Source organism: Oncorhynchus mykiss, unplaced genomic scaffold (genome assembly GCF_013265735.2).
Source record: "Oncorhynchus mykiss isolate Arlee unplaced genomic scaffold, USDA_OmykA_1.1 un_scaffold_626, whole genome shotgun sequence".
NCBI lineage: Eukaryota > Metazoa > Chordata > Actinopteri > Salmoniformes > Salmonidae > Oncorhynchus > Oncorhynchus mykiss.
Genome location: NW_023494073.1, coordinates 36,482 through 59,075, shown reverse-complemented (window position 1 = coordinate 59,075; position 22,594 = coordinate 36,482). Strand labels below are relative to the sequence as shown.

General features: G+C 40.9%; 10 non-coding genes across 10 annotated transcripts; all 10 read left to right on the top strand.

The window, feature by feature from the left end:
* The first annotated feature begins 1,916 nt into the window (after positions 1–1,916).
* trnas-aga lies at positions 1,917–1,998 on the top strand. The gene has a single exon. It is a non-coding gene; the product is annotated as a tRNA-Ser (tRNA).
* Positions 1,999–3,742: 1,744 nt separating this feature from the next.
* trnas-aga lies at positions 3,743–3,824 on the top strand. Its single transcript has one exon. It is a non-coding gene; the product is annotated as a tRNA-Ser (tRNA).
* A 5,401-nt stretch (positions 3,825–9,225) lies between these two features.
* trnas-aga lies at positions 9,226–9,307 on the top strand. The gene has a single exon. It is a non-coding gene; the product is annotated as a tRNA-Ser (tRNA).
* Positions 9,308–10,664: 1,357 nt separating this feature from the next.
* Positions 10,665–10,747, top strand: trnal-cag. The gene has a single exon. It is a non-coding gene; the product is annotated as a tRNA-Leu (tRNA).
* A 1,745-nt stretch (positions 10,748–12,492) lies between these two features.
* Positions 12,493–12,575, top strand: trnal-cag. The gene has a single exon. It is a non-coding gene; the product is annotated as a tRNA-Leu (tRNA).
* Positions 12,576–12,881: 306 nt separating this feature from the next.
* trnas-aga lies at positions 12,882–12,963 on the top strand. Its single transcript has one exon. It is a non-coding gene; the product is annotated as a tRNA-Ser (tRNA).
* A 3,458-nt stretch (positions 12,964–16,421) lies between these two features.
* trnas-aga lies at positions 16,422–16,503 on the top strand. Its single transcript has one exon. It is a non-coding gene; the product is annotated as a tRNA-Ser (tRNA).
* Positions 16,504–18,191: 1,688 nt separating this feature from the next.
* Positions 18,192–18,273, top strand: trnas-aga. The gene has a single exon. It is a non-coding gene; the product is annotated as a tRNA-Ser (tRNA).
* Positions 18,274–19,628: 1,355 nt separating this feature from the next.
* Positions 19,629–19,711, top strand: trnal-uag. Its single transcript has one exon. It is a non-coding gene; the product is annotated as a tRNA-Leu (tRNA).
* A 2,124-nt stretch (positions 19,712–21,835) lies between these two features.
* trnas-aga lies at positions 21,836–21,917 on the top strand. Its single transcript has one exon. It is a non-coding gene; the product is annotated as a tRNA-Ser (tRNA).
* The last annotated feature ends 677 nt before the right edge of the window (positions 21,918–22,594 follow it).

Here is a 22,594-nt window from a genome sequence, read left to right as displayed (position 1 = left end):
TATTATCTTTCAGCTGTTAAATTTCACTTTCTGTAGGCTATGCCTGTTGGCCCATTCACTTCAAACAAGAATGTTTTCTTCTGTCAATGTTGTCGTGGCCGAGTGGTTAAGGCAATGGACTAGAAATCCAATAGGATCTTCCTGCGCAGGTTCAAATCCTGCCGACAACGAAAATGCATTTTTTTGACCCCTCCGGAGGTTGAAGTTTAGTCGTGTTTCTTATACCAATCGCATCCTCTCAGATCTCCGCAAGTACATAGGGATTAGTTGTCCATTTGGGATAGGACCGCAGGCCATCTATCCCACTTCACACCTTTACACACCTGGTTATCCAGCCTTCTAGCTCTATAGGCCACAGTAGCATAGGTTACAGGTTTGTAGTCAAGCCACATATTTCAGGTGAGATCCCATGATACACTCAACAATACAACAACACGATTCTCATGAATAACCATTAAGCCATTTGCTAAGATTTCCCCCATTTTGACATGTGGAAACCTGTTGTCACTCTTACCCTGACGGGAAGCTCCAGACACTTTTTTGGTCCTATCTGAGGCATTTTTAAATTCATGTCAAATTGGCCATATTCTGAAGACACTCTTATAGTCTGCAGGGTAATTGAACTGGTCACATCTAATGTCAAGCCACAGGTAACAGGTGAGAAACCTTGTTAAACCCTAAAAGAAAAAGAAAAAACTTGATTGCATTGAAAATAACCATTAAGTCATTCAGGTCGCAGACTCCCCTATAGGCATGGTTTGAAACCCCCTCCTGACAACTTTTTAGCGCCTGCATGTCATGCACCTTTGTAAAATCCAGTTGAAAAATAAATGACTTAAGGTAACGTAAATGACACCTAGTTAATATGAGTAGTGAACAACTATCGTATTTTTAATATTCTGCAAAAACAGCTAGTTGATGAGAGGCTGAAAGAGAATTGCGAGAATCGTGCAATTTCACAGGCGGGCCCCAAACAGGCAAATAACAAAAATAATCTCGGAACGCAGAACTCGTCGGTCGTTGTCAGTGGATTGTATTGGCGGGAAGAACAAAAATATCGTCTGCAGGGTAATCGAAGTCGCCGCATCTAATGTCAAGTCACAGGTGAGCTGCCTTGTTAAACCCTAAAAATAAATAATAACACGATTGCGTTGAAATGACCCATTAAGCCATTTGTAAGGATTTCCCCCATGTGGACCTGTTGTCACTCTTACCCTGATGGTTGCTGATATTTCCAGACACTTTTTCAGTCTTATCTGAGGAATTTTATCATTTATATCAGAATGGCCATATTCTGATGCCAGTTTAGCGCTCATTCAATGGCGATTTACTACTCTTTCCCATTGAAGGCCATATTGAGGTTAAATCAATGACTGGACTTTTTAATTTATAAAAACAAATGACTATTGAAAGTGCAAGTCAGTATCGTGCATAGTTGTTCTGGTCTCTGTGGTGATTTTAGAGCGTTGTTCATATTTCTACTTTTACCGCATACACTTTAACCCGATACCCAGTTACTGTGCTGTAGTCAGGATGGCCGAGCGGTCTAAGGCGCTGCGTTCAGGTCGCAGTCTCCCATGGAGGCGTGGGTTCAAATCCTACTTCTGACAGTTTTTTAGTGCCTCTCAGGAGTCATGCTGCTCAGCAGTAATAATAAGAATGATGAAATAACAACTTCACACAGTGAAATAACAATTCATAATAAACACTCTCAAATGCAGACCTTCTGGAGCTGAGCAAAGATCAAGGTTAAATAAGAAAACAGCTGGACTTAATAACAAATGAATGAGGGGAACATTTTATGTTATTGCATTATAATGAGTTACTGTATTATCTTTCAGTTGTTAAATTTCACTTTCTGTAGGCTATGCCTGTTGGCCCATTCACTCCTAACAAGCTTGTTTTCTTCTGTCAACGTTGTCGTGGCCGAGTGGTTAAGGCGATGGACTAGAAATCCATTAGGATCTTCCTGCGCAGGTTCAAATCCTGCCGACAACGAAAATGCATTTTTTTGACCCCTCCGGAGGTTGAAGTTTAGTCGTGTTTCTTATACCAATCGCATCCTCTCAGATCTCCGCAAGTACATAGGGATTAGTTGTCCATTTGGGATAGAACTGCAGGCCATCTATCCCACTTCACACCTTTACACACCTGGTTATCCAGCCTTCTAGCTCTATAGGCCACAGTAGCATAGGTTACAGGTTTGTAGTCAAGCCACAGATTTCAGGTGAGATCCCATGATACACTCAACAATACAACAACACGATTCTCATGAATAACCATTAAGCCATTTGCTAAGATTTCCCCCATTTTGACATGTGGAAACCTGTTGTCACTCTTACCCTGACGGGAAGCTCCAGACACTTTTTTGGTCCTATCTGAGGCATTTTTAAATTCATGTCAAATTGGCCATATTCTGAAGACACTCTTAGGCTGCAGGGTAATCGAACTGGCCACATCTAAAGTCAAGCCACAGGTAACAGGTGAGAAACCTTGTTAAACCCTAAAAGAAAAAGAAAAAACTTGATTGCATTGAAAATAACCATTAAGTCATTCAGGTCGCAGACTCCCCTATAGGCATGGTTTGAAACCCCCTCCTGACAATTTTTTAGCGCCTGCATGTCATGCACCTTTGTAAAATCCAGTTGAAAAATAAATGACTTAAGGTAACGTAAATGACACCTAGTTAATATGAGTAGTGAATAACTATCGTATTTTTAATATTCTGCAAAAACAGCTAGTTGATGAGAGGCTGAAAGAGAATTGCAAGAATCGCGCAATTTCACAGGCGGGCCCCAAACAGGCAAATAACAAAAATAATCTCGGAACGCAGAACTCGTCGGTCGTTGTCAGTGGATTGTATTGGCGGGAAGAACAAAAATATCGTCTGCAGGGTAATCAAAGTCGCCGCATCTAATGTCAAGTCACAGGTGAGCTGCCTTGTTAAACCCTAAAAATAAATAATAACACGATTGCGTTGAAATGACTCATTAAGCCATTTGTAAGGATTTCCCCAATGTGGACCTGTTGTCACTCTTACCCTGATGGTTGCTGATATTTCCAGACACTTTTTCAGTCTTATCTGAGGAATTGTATCATTTATATCAGAATGGCCATATTCTGATGCCAGTTTAGCGCTCATTCAATGACGATTTACTACTCTTTCCCATTGAAGGCCATATTGAGGTTAAATCAATGACTGGACTTTTTAATTTATAAAAACAAATGACTATTGAAAGTGCAAGTCAGTATCGTGCATAGTTGTTCTGGTCTCTGTGGTGATTTTAGAGCGTTGTTCATATTTCTACTTTTACCGCATACACTTTAACCCGATACCCAGTTACTGTGCTGTAGTCAGGATGGCCGAGCGGTCTAAGGCGTTGCGTTCAGTTCGCAGTCTCCCATGGAGGCGTGGATTCAAATCCCACTTCTGACAGTTTTTTAGTGCCTCTCAGGAGTCATGCTGCTCAGCAGTAATAATAAGAATGATGAAATAACAACTTCACACAGTGAAATAACAATTCATAATAAACACTCTCAAATGCAGACCTTCTGGAGCTGAGCAAAGATCAAGGTTAAATAAGAAAACAGCTGTACTTAATAACAAATGAATGAGGGGAACATTTTGTGTTATTGCATTATAATGAGTTACTGCATTATCTTTCAGTTGTTAAATTTCACTTTCTGTAGGCTATGCCTGTTGGCCCATTCACTCCTAACAAGCTTGTTTTCTTCTGTCAACGTTGTCGTGGCCGAGTGGTTAAGGCGATGGACTAGAAATCCATAAGGATCTTCCTGCGCAGGTTCAAATCCTGCCGACAATGAAAATGCATTTTTTTGACCCCTCCGGAGGTTGAAGTTTAGTCATGTTTCTTATACCAATCGCATCCTCTCAGATCTCCGCAAGTACATAGGGATTAGTTGTCCATTTGGGATAGGACTGCAGGCCATCTATCCCACTTCACACCTTTACACACCTGGTTATCCAGCCTTCTAGCTCTATAGGCCACAGTAGCATAGGTTACAGGTTTGTAGTCAAGCCACAGATTTCAGGTGAGATCCCATGATACACTCAACAATACAACAACACGATTCTCATGAATAACCATGAAGCCATTTGCTAAGATTTCCCCCATTTTGACATGTGGAAACCTGTTGTCACTCTTACCCTGACGGGAAGCTCCAGACACTTTTTTGGTCCTATCTGAGGCATTTTTAAATTCATGTCAAATTGGCCATATTCTGAAGACACTCTTAGGCTGCAGGGTAATCGAACTGGCCACATCTAAAGTCAAGCCACAGGTAACAGGTGAGAAACCTTGTTAAACCCTAAAAGAAAAAGAAAAAACTTGATTGCATTGAAAATAACCATTAAGTCATTCAGGTCGCAGACTCCCCTATAGGCATGGTTTGAAACCCCCTCCTGACAATTTTTTAGCGCCTGCATGTCATGCACCTTTGTAAAATCCAGTTGAAAAATAAATGACTTAAGGTAACGTAAATGACACCTAGTTAATATGAGTAGTGAATAACTATCGTATTTTTAATATTCTGCAAAAACAGCTAGTTGATGAGAGGCTGAAAGAGAATTGCAAGAATCGCGCAATTTCACAGGTGGGCCCCAAACAGGCAAATAACAAAAATAATCTCGGAACGCAGAACTCGTCGGTCGTTGTCAGTGGATTGTATTGGCGGGAAGAACAAAAATATCGTCTGCAGGGTAATCAAAGTCGCCGCATCTAATGTCAAGTCACAGGTGAGCTGCCTTGTTAAACCCTAAAAATAAATAATAACACGATTGCGTTGAAATGACTCATTAAGCCATTTGTAAGGATTTCCCCCATGTGGACCTGTTGTCACTCTTACCCTGATGGTTGCTGATATTTCCAGATACTTTTTCAGTCTTATCTGAGGAATTTTATCATTTATATCAGAATGGCCATATTCTGATGCCAGTTTAGCGCTCATTCAATGACGATTTACTACTCTTTCCCATTGAAGGCCATATTGAGGTTAAATCAATGACTGGACTTTTTAATTTATAAAAACAAATGACTATTGAAAGTGCAAGTCAGTATCGTGCATAGTTGTTCTGGTCTCTGTGGTGATTTTAGAGCGTTGTTCATATTTCTACTTTTACCGCATACACTTTAACCCGATACCCAGTTACTGTGCTGTAGTCAGGATGGCCGAGCGGTCTAAGGTGCTGCGTTCAGGTCGCAGTCTCCCATGGAGGCGTGGGTTCAAATCCCACTTCTGACAGCTTTTTAGTGCCTCTCAGGAGTCATGCTGCTCAGCAGTAATAATAAGAATGATGAAATAACAACTTCACACAGTGAAATAACAATTCATAATAAACACTCTCAAATGCAGACCTTCTGCAGCTGAGCAAAGATCAAGGTTAAATAAGAAAACAGCTGGACTTAATAACAAATGAATGAGGGGAACATTTTGTGTTATTGCATTATAATGAGTTACTGCATTATCTTTCAGTTGTTAAATTTCACTTTCTGTAGGCTATGCCTGTTGGCCCATTCACTCCTAACAAGCCTGTTTTCTTCTGTCGACGTTGTCGTGGCCGAGTGGTTAAGGCGATGGACTAGAAATCCATTAGGATCTTCCAGCGCAGGTTCAAATCCTGCCGACAATGAAAATGCATTTTTTTGACCCCTCCGGAGGTTGAAGTTTAGTCGTGTTTCTTATACCAATCGCATCCTCTCAGATCTCCGCAAGTACATAGGGATTAGTTGTCCATTTGGGATAGGACTGCAGGCCATCTATCCCACTTCACACCTTTACACACCTGGTTATCCAGCCTTCTAGCTCTATAGGCCACAGTAGCATAGGTTACAGGTTTGTAGTCAAGCCACAGATTTCAGGTGAGATCCCATGATACACTCAACAATACAACAACACGATTCTCATGAATAACCATGAAGCCATTTGCTAAGATTTCCCCCATTTTGACATGTGGAAACCTGTTGTCACTCTTACCCTGACGGGAAGCTCCAGACACTTTTTTGGTCATATCTGAGGCATTTTTAAATTCATGTCAAATTGGCCATATTCTGAAGACACTCTTAGGCTGCAGGGTAATCGAACTGGCCACATCTAAAGTCAAGCCACAGGTAACAGGTGAGAAACCTTGTTAAACCCTAAAAGAAAAAGAAAAAACTTGATTGCATTGAAAATAACCATTAAGTCATTCAGGTCGCAGACTCCCCTATAGGCATGGTTTGAAACCCCCTCCTGACAATTTTTTAGCGCCTGCATGTCATGCACCTTTGTAAAATCCAGTTGAAAAATAAATGACTTAAGGTAACTTAAATGACACCTAGTTAATATGAGTAGTGAATAACTATCGTATTTTTAATATTCTGCAAAAACAGCTAGTTGATGAGAGGCTGAAAGAGAATTGCAAGAATCGCGCAATTTCACAGGTGGGCCCCAAACAGCAAATAACAAAAATAATCTCGGAACGCAGAACTCGTCGGTCGTTGTCAGTGGATTGTATTGGCGGGAAGAACAAAAATATCGTCTGCAGGGTAATCAAAGTCGCCGCATCTAATGTCAAGTCACAGGTGAGCTGCCTTGTTAAACCCTAAAAATAAATAATAACACGATTGCGTTGAAATGACTCATTAAGCCATTTGTAAGGATTTCCCCCATGTGGACCTGTTGTCACTCTTACCCTGATGGTTGCTGATATTTCCAGATACTTTTTCAGTCTTATCTGAGGAATTTTATCATTTATATCAGAATGGCCATATTCTGATGCCAGTTTAGCGCTCATTCAATGACGATTTACTACTCTTTCCCATTGAAGGCCATATTGAGGTTAAATCAATGACTGGACTTTTTAATTTATAAAAACAAATGACTATTGAAAGTGCAAGTCAGTATCGTGCATAGTTGTTCTGGTCTCTGTGGTGATTTTAGAGCGTTGTTCATATTTCTACTTTTACCGCATACACTTTAACCCGATACCCAGTTACTGTGCTGTAGTCAGGATGGCCGAGCGGTCTAAGGCGTTGCGTTCAGTTCGCAGTCTCCCATGGAGGCGTGGATTCAAATCCCACTTCTGACAGTTTTTTAGTGCCTCTCAGGAGTCATGCTGCTCAGCAGTAATAATAAGAATGATGAAATAACAACTTCACACAGTGAAATAACAATTCATAATAAACACTCTCAAATGCAGACCTTCTGCAGCTGAGCAAAGATCAAGGTTAAATAAGAAAACAGCTGGACTTAATAACAAATGAATGAGGGGAACATTTTGTGTTATTGCATTATAATGAGTTACTGCATTATCTTTCAGTTGTTAAATTTCACTTTCTGTAGGCTATGCCTGTTGGCCCATTCACTCCTAACAAGCCTGTTTTCTTCTGTCGACGTTGTCGTGGCCGAGTGGTTAAGGCGATGGACTAGAAATCCATTAGGATCTTCCAGCGCAGGTTCAAATCCTGCCGACAATGAAAATTCATTTTTTTGACCCCTCCGGAGGTTGAAGTTTAGTCGTGTTTCTTATACCAATCGCATCCTCTCAGATCTCCGCAAGTACATAGGGATTAGTTGTCCATTTGGGATAGGACTGCAGGCCATCTATCCCACTTCACACCTTTACACACCTGGTTATCCAGCCTTCTAGCTCTATAGGCCACAGTAGCATAGGTTACAGGTTTGTAGTCAAGCCACAGATTTCAGGTGAGATCCCATGATACACTCAACAATACAACAACACGATTCTCATGAATAACCATGAAGCCATTTGCTAAGATTTCCCCCATTTTGACATGTGGAAACCTGTTGTCACTCTTACCCTGACGGGAAGCTCCAGACACTTTTTTGGTCCTATCTGAGGCATTTTTAAATTCATGTCAAATTGGCCATATTCTGAAGACACTCTTATAGTCTGCAGGGTAATCCAACTGGCCACATCTAAAGTCAAGCCACAGGTAACAGGTGAGAAACCTTGTTAAACCCTAAAAGAAAAAGAAAAAACTTGATTGCATTGAAAATAACCATTAAGTCATTCAGGTCGCAGACTCCCCTATAGGCATGGTTTGAAACCCCCTCCTGACAACTTTTTAGCGCCGGCATGTCATGCACCTTTGTAAAATCCAGTTGAAAAATAAATGACTTAAGGTAACGTAAATGACACCTAGTTAATATGAGTAGTGAATAACTATCGTATTTTTAATATTCTGCAAAAACAGGTAGTTGATGAGAGGCTGAAAGAGAATTGCAAGAATCGCGCAATTTCACAGGTGGGCCCCAAACAGGCAAAAAACAAAAATAATCTCGGAACGCAGAACTCGTCGGTCGTTGTCAGTGGATTGTATTGGCGGGAAGAACAAAAATATAGTCTGCAGGATAATCGAAGTCGCCGCATCTAATGTCAAGTCACAGGTGAGCTGCCTTGTTAAACCCTAAAAATAAATAATAACACGATTGCGTTGAAATGACCCATTAAGCCATTTGTAAGGATTTCCCCCATGTGGACCTGTTGTCACTCTTACCCTGATGGTTGCTGATATTTCCAGACACTTTTTCAGTCTTATCTAAGGAATTTTATCATTTATATCAGAATGGCCATATTCTGATGCCAGTTTAGCGCTCATTCAATGACGATTTACTACTCTTTCCCATTGAAGGCCATATTGAGGTTAAATCAATGACTGGACTTTTTAATTTATAAAAACAAATGACTATTGAAAGTGCAAGTCAGTATCGTGCATAGTTGTTCTGGTCTCTGTGGTGATTTTAGAGCGTTGTTCATATTTCTACTTTTACCGCATACACTTTAACCCGATACCCAGTTACTGTACTGTAGTCAGGATGGCCGAGCGGTCTAAGGCGCTGCGTTCAGGTTGCAGTCTCCCATGGAGGCGAGGGTTCAAATCCCACTTCTGACAGTTTTCTAGTGCCTCTCAGGAGTCATGCTGCTCAGCAGTAATAATAAGAATGATGAAATAACAATTTCACACAGTGAAATAACAATTCATAATAAACACTCTCAAATGCAGACCTTCTGGAGCTGAGCAAAGATCAAGGTTAAATAAGAAAACAGCTGGACTTAATAACAAATGAATGAGGGGAACATTTTGTGTTCCATGTTGCATTATAATGAGTTAATCAGTTGTTAATCAGTTGTTAAATTTCACTCGCTGTAGGCTATGCCTGTTGGCCCATTCACTCCTAACAAGCCTGTTTTTTTCTGTCAAAGTTGTCGTGGCCGAGTGGTTAAGGCGATGGACTAGAAATCCATTAGGATCTTCCTGCGCAGGTTCAAATCCTGCCGACAACGAAAATGCATTTTTTTGACCCCTCCGGAGGTTGAAGTTTAGTCGTGTTTCTTATACCAATCGCATCCTCTCAGATCTCCGCAAGTACATAGGGATTAGTTGTCCATTTGGGATAGGACTGCAGGCCATCTATCCCACTTCACACCTTTACACACCTGGTTATCCAGCCTTCTAGCTCTATAGGCCACAGTTGCATAGGTTACAGGTTTGTAGTCAAGCCACAGATTTCAGGTGAGATCCCATGATACACTCAACAATACAACAACACGATTCTCATGAATAACCATTAAGCCATTTGCTAAGATTTCCCCCATTTTGACATGTGGAAACCTGTTGTCACTCTTACCCTGACGGGAAGCTCCAGACACTTTTTTGGTCCTATCTGAGGCATTTTTAAATTCATGTCAAATTGGCCATATTCTGAAGACACTCTTATAGTCTGCAGGGTAATCGAACTGGCCACATCTAAAGTCAAGCCACAGGTAACAGGTGAGAAACCTTGTTAAACCCTAAAAGAAAAAGAAAAAACTTGATTGCATTGAAAATAACCATTAAGTCATTCAGGTCGCAGACTCCCCTATAGGCATGGTTTGAAACCCCCTCCTGACAACTTTTTAGCGCCTGCATGTCATGCACCTTTGTAAAATCCAGTTGAAAAATAAATGACTTAAGGTAACGTAAATGACACCTAGTTAATATGAGTAGTGAATAACTATCATATTTTTAATATTCTGCAAAAACAGCTAGTTGATGAGAGGCTGAAAGAGAATTGCAAGAATCGCGCAATTTCACAGGCAGGCCCCAAACAGGCAAATAACAAAAATAATCTCGGAACGCAGAACTCGTCGGTCGTTGTCAGTGGATTGTATTGGCGGGAAGAACAAAAATATCGTCTGCAGGGTAATCAAAGTCGCCGCATCTAATGTCAAGTCACAGGTGAGCTGCCTTGTTAAACCCTAAAAATAAATAATAACACGATTGCGTTGAAATGACTCATTAAGCCATTTGTAAGGATTTCCCCCATGTGGACCTGTTGTCACTCTTACCCTGATGGTTGCTGATATTTCCAGACACTTTTTCAGTCTTATCTGAGGAATTTTATCATTTATATCAGAATGGCCATATTCTGATGCCAGTTTAGCGCTCATTCAATGACGATTTACTACTCTTTCCCATTGAAGGCCATATTGAGGTTAAATCAATGACTGGACTTTTTAATTTATAAAAACAAATGACTATTGAAAGTGCAAGTCAGTATCGTGCATAGTTGTTCTGGTCTCTGTGGTGATTTTAGAGCGTTGTTCATATTTCTACTTTTACCGCATACACTTTAACCCGGTACCCGGTTACTGTGCTGTAGTCAGGATGGCCGAGCGGTCTAAGGCGCTGCGTTCAGGTCGCAGTCTCCCATGGAGGCGTGGGTTCAAATCCCACTTCTGACAGTCTTTTAGTGCCTCTCAGGAGTCATGCTGCTCAGCAGTAATAATAAGAATGATGAAATAACAACTTCACACAGTGAAATAACAATTCATAATAAACACTCTCAAATGCAGACCTTCTGGAGCTGAGCAAAGATCAATGTTAAATAAGAAAACAGCTGGACTTAATAACAAATGAATGAGGGGAACATTTTGTGTTATTGCATTATAATGAGTTACTGCATTATCTTTCAGTTGTTAAATTTCACTTTCTGTAGGCTATGCCTGTTGGCCCATTCACTCCTAACAAGCTTGTTTTCTTCTGTCAACGTTATCGTGGCCGAGTGGTTAAGGCGATGGACTAGAAATCCATTAGGATCTTCCTGCGCAGTTTCAAATCCTGCTGACAACGAAAATGTATTTTTTTGACCCCTCCGGAGGTTGAAGTTTAGTCGTGTTTCTTATACCAATCGCATCCTCTCAGATCTCCGCAAGTACATAGGGATTAGTTGTCCATTTGGGATTGGACTGCAGGCCATCTGTCCCACTTCACACCTTTACACACCTGGTTATCCAGCCTTCTAGCTCTATAGGCCACAGTAGCATAGGTTACAGGTTTGTAGTCAAGCCACAGATTTCAGGTGAGATCCCATGATACACTCAACAATACAACAACACGATTCTCATGAATAACCATGAAGCCATTTGCTAAGATTTCCCCCATTTTGACATGTGGAAACCTGTTGTCACTCTTACCCTGACGGGAAGCTCCAGACACTTTTTTGGTCCTATCTTAGGCATTTTTAAATTCATGTCAAATTGGCCATATTCTGAAGACACTCTTATAGTCTGCAGGGTAATCGAACTGGCCACATCTAAAGTCAAGCCACAGGTAACAGGTGAGAAACCTTGTTAAACCCTAAAAGAAAAAGAAAAAACTCGATTGCATTGAAAATAACCATTAAGTCATTCAGGTCGCAGACTCCCCTATAGGCATGGTTTGAAACCCCCTCCTGACAACTTTTTAGCGCCTGCATGTCATGCACCTTTGTAAAATCCAGTTGAAAAATAAATGACTTAAGGTAACGTAAATGACACCTAGTTAATATGAGTAGTGAATAACTATCGTATTTTTAATATTCTGCAAAAACAGCTAGTTGATGAGAGGCTGAAAGAGAATTGCAAGAATCGCGCAATTTCACAGGCGGGCCCCAAACAGGCAAATAACTAAAATGATCTCGGAACGCAGAACTCGTCGGTCGTTGTCAGTGGATTGTATTGGCGGGAAGAACAAAAATATTGTCTGCAGGGTAATCAAAGTCGCCGCATCTAATGTCAAGTCACAGGTGAGCTGCCTTGTTAAACCCTAAAAATAAATAATAACACGATTGCGTTGAAATGACTCATTAAGCCATTTGTAAGGATTTCCCCCATGTGGACCTGTTGTCACTCTTACCCTGATGGTTGCTGATATTTCCAGACACTTTTTCAGTCTTATCTGAGGAATTTTATCATTTATATCAGAATGGCCATATTCTGATGCCAGTTTAGCGCTCATTCAATGACGATTTACTACTCTTTCCCATTGAAGGCCATATTGAGGTTAAATCAATGACTGGACTTTTTAATTTATAAAAACAAATGACTATTGAAAGTGCAAGTCAGTATCGTGCATAGTTGTTCTGGTCTCTGTGGTGATTTTAGAGCGTTGTTCATATTTCTACTTTTACCGCATACACTTTAACCCGATACCCAGTTACTGTGCTGTAGTCAGGATGGCCGAGCGGTCTAAGGCGCTGCGTTCAGGTCGCAGTCTCCCATGGAGGCGTGGGTTCAAATCCCACTTCTGACATTTTTTTAGTGCCTCTCAGGAGTCATGCTGCTCATCAGTAATAATAAGAATGATGAAATAACAACTTCACACAGTGAAATAACAATTCATAATAAACACTCTCAAATGCAGACCTTCTGGAGCTGAGCAAAGATCAAGGTTAAATAAGAAAACAGCTGGACTTAATAACAAATGAATGAGGGGAACATTTTGTGTTATTGCATTATAATGAGTTACTGCATTATCTTTCAGTTGTTAAATTTCACTTTCTGTAGGCTATGCCTGTTGGCCCATTCACTCCTAACAAGCCTGTTTTCTTCTGTCAACGTTGTCGTGGCCGAGTGGTTAAGGCGATGGACTAGAAATCCATTAGGATCTTCCTGCGTAGGTTCAAATCCTGCCGACAACGAAAATGCATTTTTTTGACCCCTCCGGAGGTTGAAGTTTAGTCGTGTTTCTTATACCAATCGCATCCTCTCAGATCTCCGCAAGTACATATGGATTAGTTGTCCATTTGGGATAGGACTGCAGGCCATCTGTCCCACTTCACACCTTTACACACCTGGTTATCCAGCCTTCTAGCTCTATAGGCCACAGTAGCATAGGTTACAGGTTTGTAGTCAAGCCACAGATTTCAGGTGAGATCCCATGATACACTCAACAATACAACAACACGATTCTCATGAATAACCATGAAGCCATTTGCTAAGATTTCCCCCATTTTGACATGTGGAAACCTGTTGTCACTCTTACCCTGACGGGAAGCTCCAGACACTTTTTTGGTCCTAACTGAGGCATTTTTAAATTAATGTCAAATTGGCCATATTCTGAAGACACTCTTAGGCTGCAGGGTAATCGAACTGGCCACATCTAAAGTCAAGCCACAGGTAACAGGTGAGAAACCTTGTTAAACCCTAAAAGAAAAAGAAAAAACTTGATTGCATTGAAAATAACCATTAAGTCATTCAGGTCGCAGACTCCCCTATAGGCATGGTTTGAAACCCCCTCCTGACAACTTTTTAGCGCCTGCATGTCATGCACCTTTGTAAAATCCAGTTGAAAAATAAATGACTTAAGGTAACGTAAATGACACCTAGTTAATATGAGTAGTGAATAACTATCGTATTTTTAATATTCTGCAAAAACAGCTAGTTGATGAGAGGCTGAAAGAGAATTGCAAGAATCGCGCAATTTCACAGGCGGGCCCCAAACAGGCAAATAACAAAAATAATCTCGGAACGCAGAACTCGTCGGTCGTTGTCAGTGGATTGTATTGGCGGGAAGAACAAAAATATTGTCTGCAGGGTAATCGAAGTCGCCGCATCTAATGTCAAGTCACAGGTGAGCTGCCTTGTTAAACCCTAAAAATAAATAATAACACGATTGCGTTGAAATGACCCATTAAGCCATTTGTAAGGATTTCCCCCATGTGGACCTGTTTTCACTCTTACCCTGATGGTTGCTGATATTTCCAGACACTTTTTCAGTCTTATCTGAGGAATTTTATCATTTATATCAGAATGGCCATATTCTGATGCCAGTTTAGCGCTCATTCAATGACGATTTACTACTCTTTCCCATTGAAGGCCATATTGAGGTTAAATCAATGACTGGACTTTTTAATTTATAAAAACAAATGACTATTGAAAGTGCAAGTCAGTATCGTGCATTGTTGTTCTGGTCTCTGTGGTGATTTTAGAGCGTTGTTCATATTTCTACTTTTACCGCATACACTTTAACCCGATACCCAGTTACTGTGCTGTAGTCAGGATGGCCGAGCGGTCTAAGGCGCTGCGTTCAGGTTGCAGTCTCCCATGGAGGCGTGGGTTCAAATCCCACTTCTGACAGTTTTTTAGTTCACACAGTGAAATAACAATTCATAATAAACACTCTCAAATGCAGACCTTCTGGAGCTGAGCAAAGATCAAGGTTAAATAAGAAAACAGCTGGACTTAATAACAAATGAATGAGGGGAACATTTTGTGTTATTGCATTATAATGAGTTACTGCATTATCTTTCAGTTGTTAAATTTCACTTTCTGTAGGCTATGCCTGTTGGCCCATTCACTCCTAACAAGCCTGTTTTCATCTGTCAATGTTGTCGTGGCCGAGTGGTTAAGGCGATGGACTAGAAATCCATTAGGATCTTTCTGCGCAGGTTCAAATCCTGCCGACAACGAAAATGCATTTTTTTGACCCCTCCGGAGGTTGAAGTTTAGTCGTGTTTCTTATACCAATCGCATCCTCTCAGATCTCCGCAAGTACATATGGATTAGTTGTCCATTTGGGATAGGACTGCAGGCCATCTGTCCCACTTCACACCTTTACACACCTGGTTATCCAGCCTTCTAGCTCTATAGGCCACAGTAGCATAGGTTACAGGTTTGTAGTCAAGCCACAGATTTCAGGTGAGATCCCATGATACACTCAACAATACAACAACACGATTCTCATGAATAACCATGAAGCCATTTGCTAAGATTTCCCCCATTTTGACATGTGGAAACTTGTTGTCACTCTTACCCTGACGGGAAGCTCCAGACACTTTTTTGGTCCTAACTGAGGCATTTTTAAATTAATGTCAAATTGGCCATATTCTGAAGACACTCTTAGGCTGCAGGGTAATCGAACTGGCCACATCTAAAGTCAAGCCACAGGTAACAGGTGAGAAACCTTGTTAAACCCTAAAAGAAAAATAAAAAACTTGATTGCATTGAAAATAACCATTAAGTCATTCAGGTCGCAGACTCCCCTATAGGCATGGTTTGAAACCCCCTCCTGACAACTTTTTAGCGCCTGCATGTCATGCACCTTTGTAAAATCCAGTTGAAAAATAAATGACTTAAGGTAACGTAAATGACACCTAGTTAATATGAGTAGTGAATAACTATCGTATTTTTAATATTCTGCAAAAACAGCTAGTTGATGAGAGGCTGAAAGAGAATTGCAAGAATCGCGCAATTTCACAGGCGGGCCCCAAACAGGCAAATAACAAAAATAACCTCGGAACGCAGAACTCGTCGGTCGTTGTCAGTGGATTGTATTGGCGGGAAGAACAAAAATATCGTCTGCAGGGTAATCGAAGTCGCCGCATCTAATGTCAAGTCACAGGTGAGCTGCCTTGTTAAACCCTAAAAATAAATAATAACACGATTGCGTTGAAATGACCCATTAAGCCATTTGTAAGGATTTCCCCCATGTGGACCTGTTTTCACTCTTACCCTGATGGTTGCTGATATTTCCAGACACTTTTTCAGTCTTATCTGAGGAATTTTATCATTTATATCAGAATGGCCATATTCTGATGCCAGTTTAGCGCTCATTCAATGACGATTTACTACTCTTTCCCATTGATGGCCATATTGAGGTTAAATCAATGACTGGACTTTTTAATTTATAAAAACAAATGACTATTGAAAGTGCAAGTCAGTATCGTGCATTGTTGTTCTGGTCTCTGTGGTGATTTTAGAGCGTTGTTCATATTTCTACTTTTACCGCATACACTTTAACCCGATACCCAGTTACTGTGCTGTAGTCAGGATGGCCGAGCGGTCTAAGGCGCTGCGTTCAGGTTGCAGTCTCCCATGGAGGCGTGGGTTCAAATCCCACTTCTGACAGTTTTTTAGTTCACACAGTGAAATAACAATTCATAATAAACACTCTCAAATGCAGACCTTCTGGAGCTGAGCAAAGATCAAGGTTAAATAAGAAAACAGCTGGACTTAATAACAAATGAATGAGGGGAACATTTTGTGTTATTGCATTATAATGAGTTACTGCATTATCTTTCAGTTGTTAAATTTCACTTTCTGTAGGCTATGCCTGTTGGCCCATTCACTCCTAACAAGCCTGTTTTCTTCTGTCAACGTTGTCGTGGCCGAGTGGTTAAGGCGATGGACTAGAAATCCATTAGGATCTTCCTGCGTAGGTTCAAATCCTGCCGACAACGAAAATGCATTTTTTTGACCCCTCCGGAGGTTGAAGTTTAGTCGTGTTTCTTATACCAATCGCATCCTCTCAGATCTCCGCAAGTACATATGGATTAGTTGTCCATTTGGGATAGGACTGCAGGCCATCTGTCCCACTTCACACCTTTACACACCTGGTTATCCAGCCTTCTAGCTCTATAGGCCACAGTAGCATAGGTTACAGGTTTGTAGTCAAGCCACAGATTTCAGGTGAGATCCCATGATACACTCAACAATACAACAACACGATTCTCATGAATAACCATGAAGCCATTTGCTAAGATTTCCCCCATTTTGACATGTGGAAACTTGTTGTCACTCTTACCCTGACGGGAAGCTCCAGACACTTTTTTGGTCCTAACTGAGGCATTTTTAAATAAATGTCAAATTAGCCATATTCTGAAGACACTCTTAGGCTGCTGGGTAATCGAACTGGCCACATCTAAAGTCAAGCCACAGGTAACAGGTGAGAAACCTTGTTAAACCCTAAAAGAAAAAGAAAAAACTTGATTGCATTGAAAATAACCATTAAGTCATTCAGGTCGCAGACTCCCCTATAGGCATGGTTTGAAACCCCCTCCTGACAACTTTTTAGCGCCTGCATGTCATGCACCTTTGTAAAATCCAGTTGAAAAATAAATGACTTAAGGTAACGTAAATGACACCTAGTTAATATGAGTAGTGAATAACTATCGTATTTTTAATATTCTGCAAAAACAGCTAGTTGATGAGAGGCTGAAAGAGAATTGCAAGAATCGCGCAATTTCACAGGCGGGCCCCAAACAGGCAAATAACAAAAATAACCTCGGAACGCAGAACTCGTCGGTCGTTGTCAGTGGATTGTATTGGCGGGAAGAACAAAAATATCGTCTGCAGGGTAATCGAAGTCGCCGCATCTAATGTCAAGTCACAGGTGAGCTGCCTTGTTAAACCCTAAAAATAAATAATAACACGATTGCGTTGAAATGACCCATTAAGCCATTTGTAAGGATTTCCACCATGTGGACCTGTTTTCACTCTTACCCTGATGGTTGCTGATATTTCCAGACACTTTTTCAGTCTTATCTGAGGAATTTTATCATTTATATCAGAATGGCCATATTCTGATGCCAGTTTAGCGCTCATTCAATGACGATTTACTACTCTTTCCCATTGATGGCCATATTGAGGTTAAATCAATGACTGGACTTTTTAATTTATAAAAACAAATGACTATTGAAAGTGCAAGTCAGTATCGTGCATTGTTGTTCTGGTCTCTGTGGTGATTTTAGAGCGTTGTTCATATTTCTACTTTTACCGCATACACTTTAACCCGATACCCAGTTACTGTGCTGTAGTCAGGATGGCCGAGCGGTCTAAGGCGCTGCGTTCAGGTTGCAGTCTCCCATGGAGGCGTGGGTTCAAATCCCACTTCTGACAGTTTTTTAGTTCACACAGTGAAATAACAATTCATAATAAACACTCTCAAATGCAGACCTTCTGGAGCTGAGCAAAGATCAAGGTTAAATAAGAAAACAGCTGGACTTAATAACAAATGAATGAGGGGAACATTTTGTGTTATTGCATTATAATGAGTTACTGCATTATCTTTCAGTTGTTAAATTTCACTTTCTGTAGGCTATGCCTGTTGGCCCATTCACTCCTAACAAGCCTGTTTTCATCTGTCAACGTTGTCGTGGCCGAGTGGTTAAGGCGATGGACTAGAAATCCATTAGGATCTTCCTGCGCAGGTTCAAATCCTGCCGACAACGAAAATGCATTTTTTTGACCCCTCCGGAGGTTGAAGTTTAGTCGTGTTTCTTATACCAATCGCATCCTCTCAGATCTCCGCAAGTACATAGGGATTAGTTGTCCATTTGGGATAGGACTGCAGGCCATCTATACCACTTCACACCTTTACACACCTGGTTATCCAGCCTTCTAGCTCTATAGGCCACAGTAGCATAGGTTACAGGTTTGTAGTCAAGCCACAGATTTCAGGTGAGATCCCATGATACACTCAACAATACAACAACACGATTCTCATGAATAACCATGAAGCCATTTGCTAAGATTTCCCCCATTTTGACATGTGGAAACCTGTTGTCACTCTTACCCTGACGGGAAGCTCCAGACACTTTTTTGGTCCTAACTGAGGCATTTTTAAATTCATGTCAAATTGGCCATATTCTGAAGACACTCTTAGGCTGCAGGGTAATCGAACTGGCCACATCTAAAGTCAAGCCACAGGTAACAGGTGAGAAACCTTGTTAAACCCTAAAAGAAAAAGAAAAAACTTGATTGCATTGAAAATAACCATTAAGTCATTCAGGTCGCAGACTCCCCTATAGGCATGGTTTGAAACCCCCTCCTGACAACTTTTTAGCGCCTGCATGTCATGCACCTTTGTAAAATCCAGTTGAAAAATAAATGACTTAAGGTAACGTAAATGACACCTAGTTAATATGAGTAGTGAATAACTATCGTATTTTTAATATTCTGCAAAAACAGCTAGTTGATGAGAGGCTGAAAGAGAATTGCAAGAATCGCGCAATTTCACAGGCGGGCCCCAAACAGGCAAATAACAAAAATAATCTTGGAACGCAGAACTCGTCGGTCGTTGTCAGTGGATTGTATTGGCGGGAAGAACAAAAATATCGTCTGCAGGGTAATCAAAGTCGCCGCATCTAATGTCAAGTCACAGGTGAGCTGCCTTGTTAAACCCTAAAAATAAATAATAACACGATTGCGTTGAAATGACTCATTAAGCCATTTGTAAGGATTTCCCCCATGTGGACCTGTTGTCACTCTTACCCTGATGGTTGCTGATATTTCCAGACACTTTTTCAGTCTTATCTGAGGAATTTTATCATTTATATCAGAATGGCCATATTCTGATGCCAGTTTAGCGCTCATTCAATGACGATTTACTACTCTTTCCCATTGAAGGCCATATTGAGGTTAAATCAATGACTGGACTTTTTAATTTATAAAAACAAATGACTATTGAAAGTGCAAGTCAGTATCGTGCATAGTTGTTCTGGTCTCTGTGGTGATTTTAGAGCGTTGTTCATATTTCTACTTTTACCGCATACACTTTAACCCGATACCCAGTTACTGTGCTGTAGTCAGGATGGCCGAGCGGTCTAAGGCGCTGCGTTTAGGTCGCAGTCTCCTATGGAGGCGTGGGTTCAAATCCCACTTCTGACAGTTTTTTAGTGCCTCTCAGGAGTCATGCTGCTCAGCAGTAATAATAAGAATGATGAAATAACAACTTCACACAGTGAAATAACAATTCATAATAAACACTCTCAAATGCAGACCTTCTGGAGCTGAGCAAAGATCAAGGTTAAATAAGAAAACAGCTGGACTTAATCACAAATGAATGAGGGGAACATTTTGTGTTATTGCATTGTAATGAGTTACTGCATTATCTTTCAGTTGTTAAATTTCACTTTCTGTAGGCTATGCCTGTTGGCCCATACACTCCTAACAAGCCTGTTTTCTTCTGTCGACGTTGTCGTGGCTGAGTGGTTAAGGCGATGGACTAGAAATGCATTAGGATCTTCCAGCGCAGGTTCAAATCCTGCCGACAATGAAAATGCATTTTTTTGACCCCTCCGGAGGTTGAAGTTTAGTCGTGTTTCTTATACCAATCGCATCCTCTCAGATCTCCGCAAGTACATAGGGATTAGTTGTCCATTTGGGATAGGACTGCAAGCCAAGCTTCACACCTTTACACACCTGGTTATCCAGCTTTCTAGCTCTATAGGCCACAGTAGCATAGGTTACAGGTTTGTAGTCAAGCCACAGATTTCAGGTGAGATCCCATGATACACTCAACAATACAACAACACGATTCTCATGAATAACCATGAAGCCATTTGCTAAGATTTCCCCCATTTTGACATGTGGAAACCTGTTGTCACTCTTACCCTGACGGGAAGCTCCAGACACTTTTTTGGTCCTATCTGAGGCATTTTTAAATTCATGTCAAATTGGCCATATTCTGAAGACACTCTTAGGCTGCAGGGTAATCGAACTGGCCACATCTAAAGTCAAGCCACAGGTAACAGGTGAGAAACCTTGTTAAACCCTAAAAGAAAAAGAAAAACTTGATTGCATTGAAAATAACCATTAAGTCATTCAGGTCGCAGACTCCCCTATAGGCATGGTTTGAAACCCCCTCCTGACAATTTTTTAGCGCCTGCATGTCATGCACCTTTGTAAAATCCAGTTGAAAAATAAATGACTTAAGGTAACGTAAATGACACCTAGTTAATATGAGTAGTGAATAACTATCGTATTTTTAATATTCTGCAAAAACAGCTAGTTGATGAGAGGCTGAAAGAGAATTGCAAGAATCGCGCAATTTCACAGGCGGGCCCCAAACAGGCAAATAACAAAAATAATCTCGGAACGCAGAACTCGACGGTCGTTGTCAGTGGATTGTATTGGCGGGAAGAACAAAAATATCGTCTGCAGGGTAATCAAAGTCGCCGCATCTAATGTCAAGTCACAGGTGAGCTGCCTTGTTAAACCCTAAAAATAAATAATAACACGATTGCGTTGAAATGACTCATTAAGCCATTTGTAAGGATTTCCCCCATGTGGACCTGTTGTCACTCTTACCCTGATGGTTGCTGATATTTCCAGACACTTTTTCAGTCTTATCTGAGGAATTTTATCATTTATATCAGAATGGCCATATTCTGATGCCAGTTTAGCGCTCATTCAATGACGATTTACTACTCTTTCCCATTGAAGGCCATATTGAGGTTAAATCAATGACTGGACTTTTTAATTTATAAAAACAAATGACTATTGAAAGTGCAAGTCAGTATCGTGCATATTTGTTCTGGTCTCTGTGGTGATTTTAGAGCGTTGTTCATATTTCTACTTTTACCGCATACACTTTAACCCGATACCCAGTTACTGTGCTGTAGTCAGGATGGCCGAGCGGTCTAAGGCGCTGCGTTCAGGTCTCAGTCTCCCATGGAGGCGTGGGTTCAAATCCCACTTCTGACAGTTTTTTAGTGCCTCTCAGGAGTCATGCTGCTCAGCAGTAATAATAAGAATGATGAAATAACAACTTCACACAGTGAAATAACAATTCATAATAAACACTCTCAAATGCAGACCTTCTGGAGCTGAGCAAAGATCAAGGTTAAATTAGAAAACAGCTGGACTTAATAACAAATGAATGAGGGGAACATTTTGTGTTATTGCATTATAATGAGTTACTGCATTATCTTTCAGTTGTTAAATTTCACTTTCTGTAGGCTATGCCTGTTGGCCCATTCACTCCTAACAAGCTTGCTTTCTTCTGTCAACGTTGTCGTGGCCGAGTGGTTAAGGCGATGGACTAGAAATCCATTAGGATCTTCCTGCGCAGGTTCAAATCCTGCCGACAACGAAAATGTATTTTTTTGACCCCTCCGGAGGTTGAAGTTTAGTCGTGTTTCTTATACCAATCGCATCCTCTCAGATCTCCGCAAGTACATAGGGATTAGTTGTCCATTTGGGATAGGACTGCAGGCCATCTATCCCACTTCACACCTTTACACACCTGGTTATCCAGCCTTCTAGCTCTATAGGCCACAGTAGCATAGGTTACAGGTTTGTAGTCAAGCCACAGATTTCAGGTGAGATCCCATGATACACTCAACAATACAACAACACGATTCTCATGAATAACCATGAAGCCATTTGCTAAGATTTCCCCCATTTTGACATGTGGAAACCTGTTGTCACTCTTACCCTGACGGGAAGCTCCAGACACTTTTTTGGTCCTAACTGAGGCATTTTTAAATTCATGTCAAATTGGCCATATTCTGAAGACACTCTTAGGCTGCAGGGTAATCGAACTGGCCACATCTAAAGTCAAGCCACAGGTAACAGGTGAGAAACCTTGTTAAACCCTAAAAGAAAAAGAAAAAACTCGATTGCATTGAAAATAACCATTAAGTCATTCAGGTCGCAGACTCCCCTATAGGCATGGTTTGAAACCCCCTCCTGACAACTTTTTAGCGCCTGCATGTCATGCACCTTTGTAAAATCCAGTTGAAAAATAAATGACTTAAGGTAACGTAA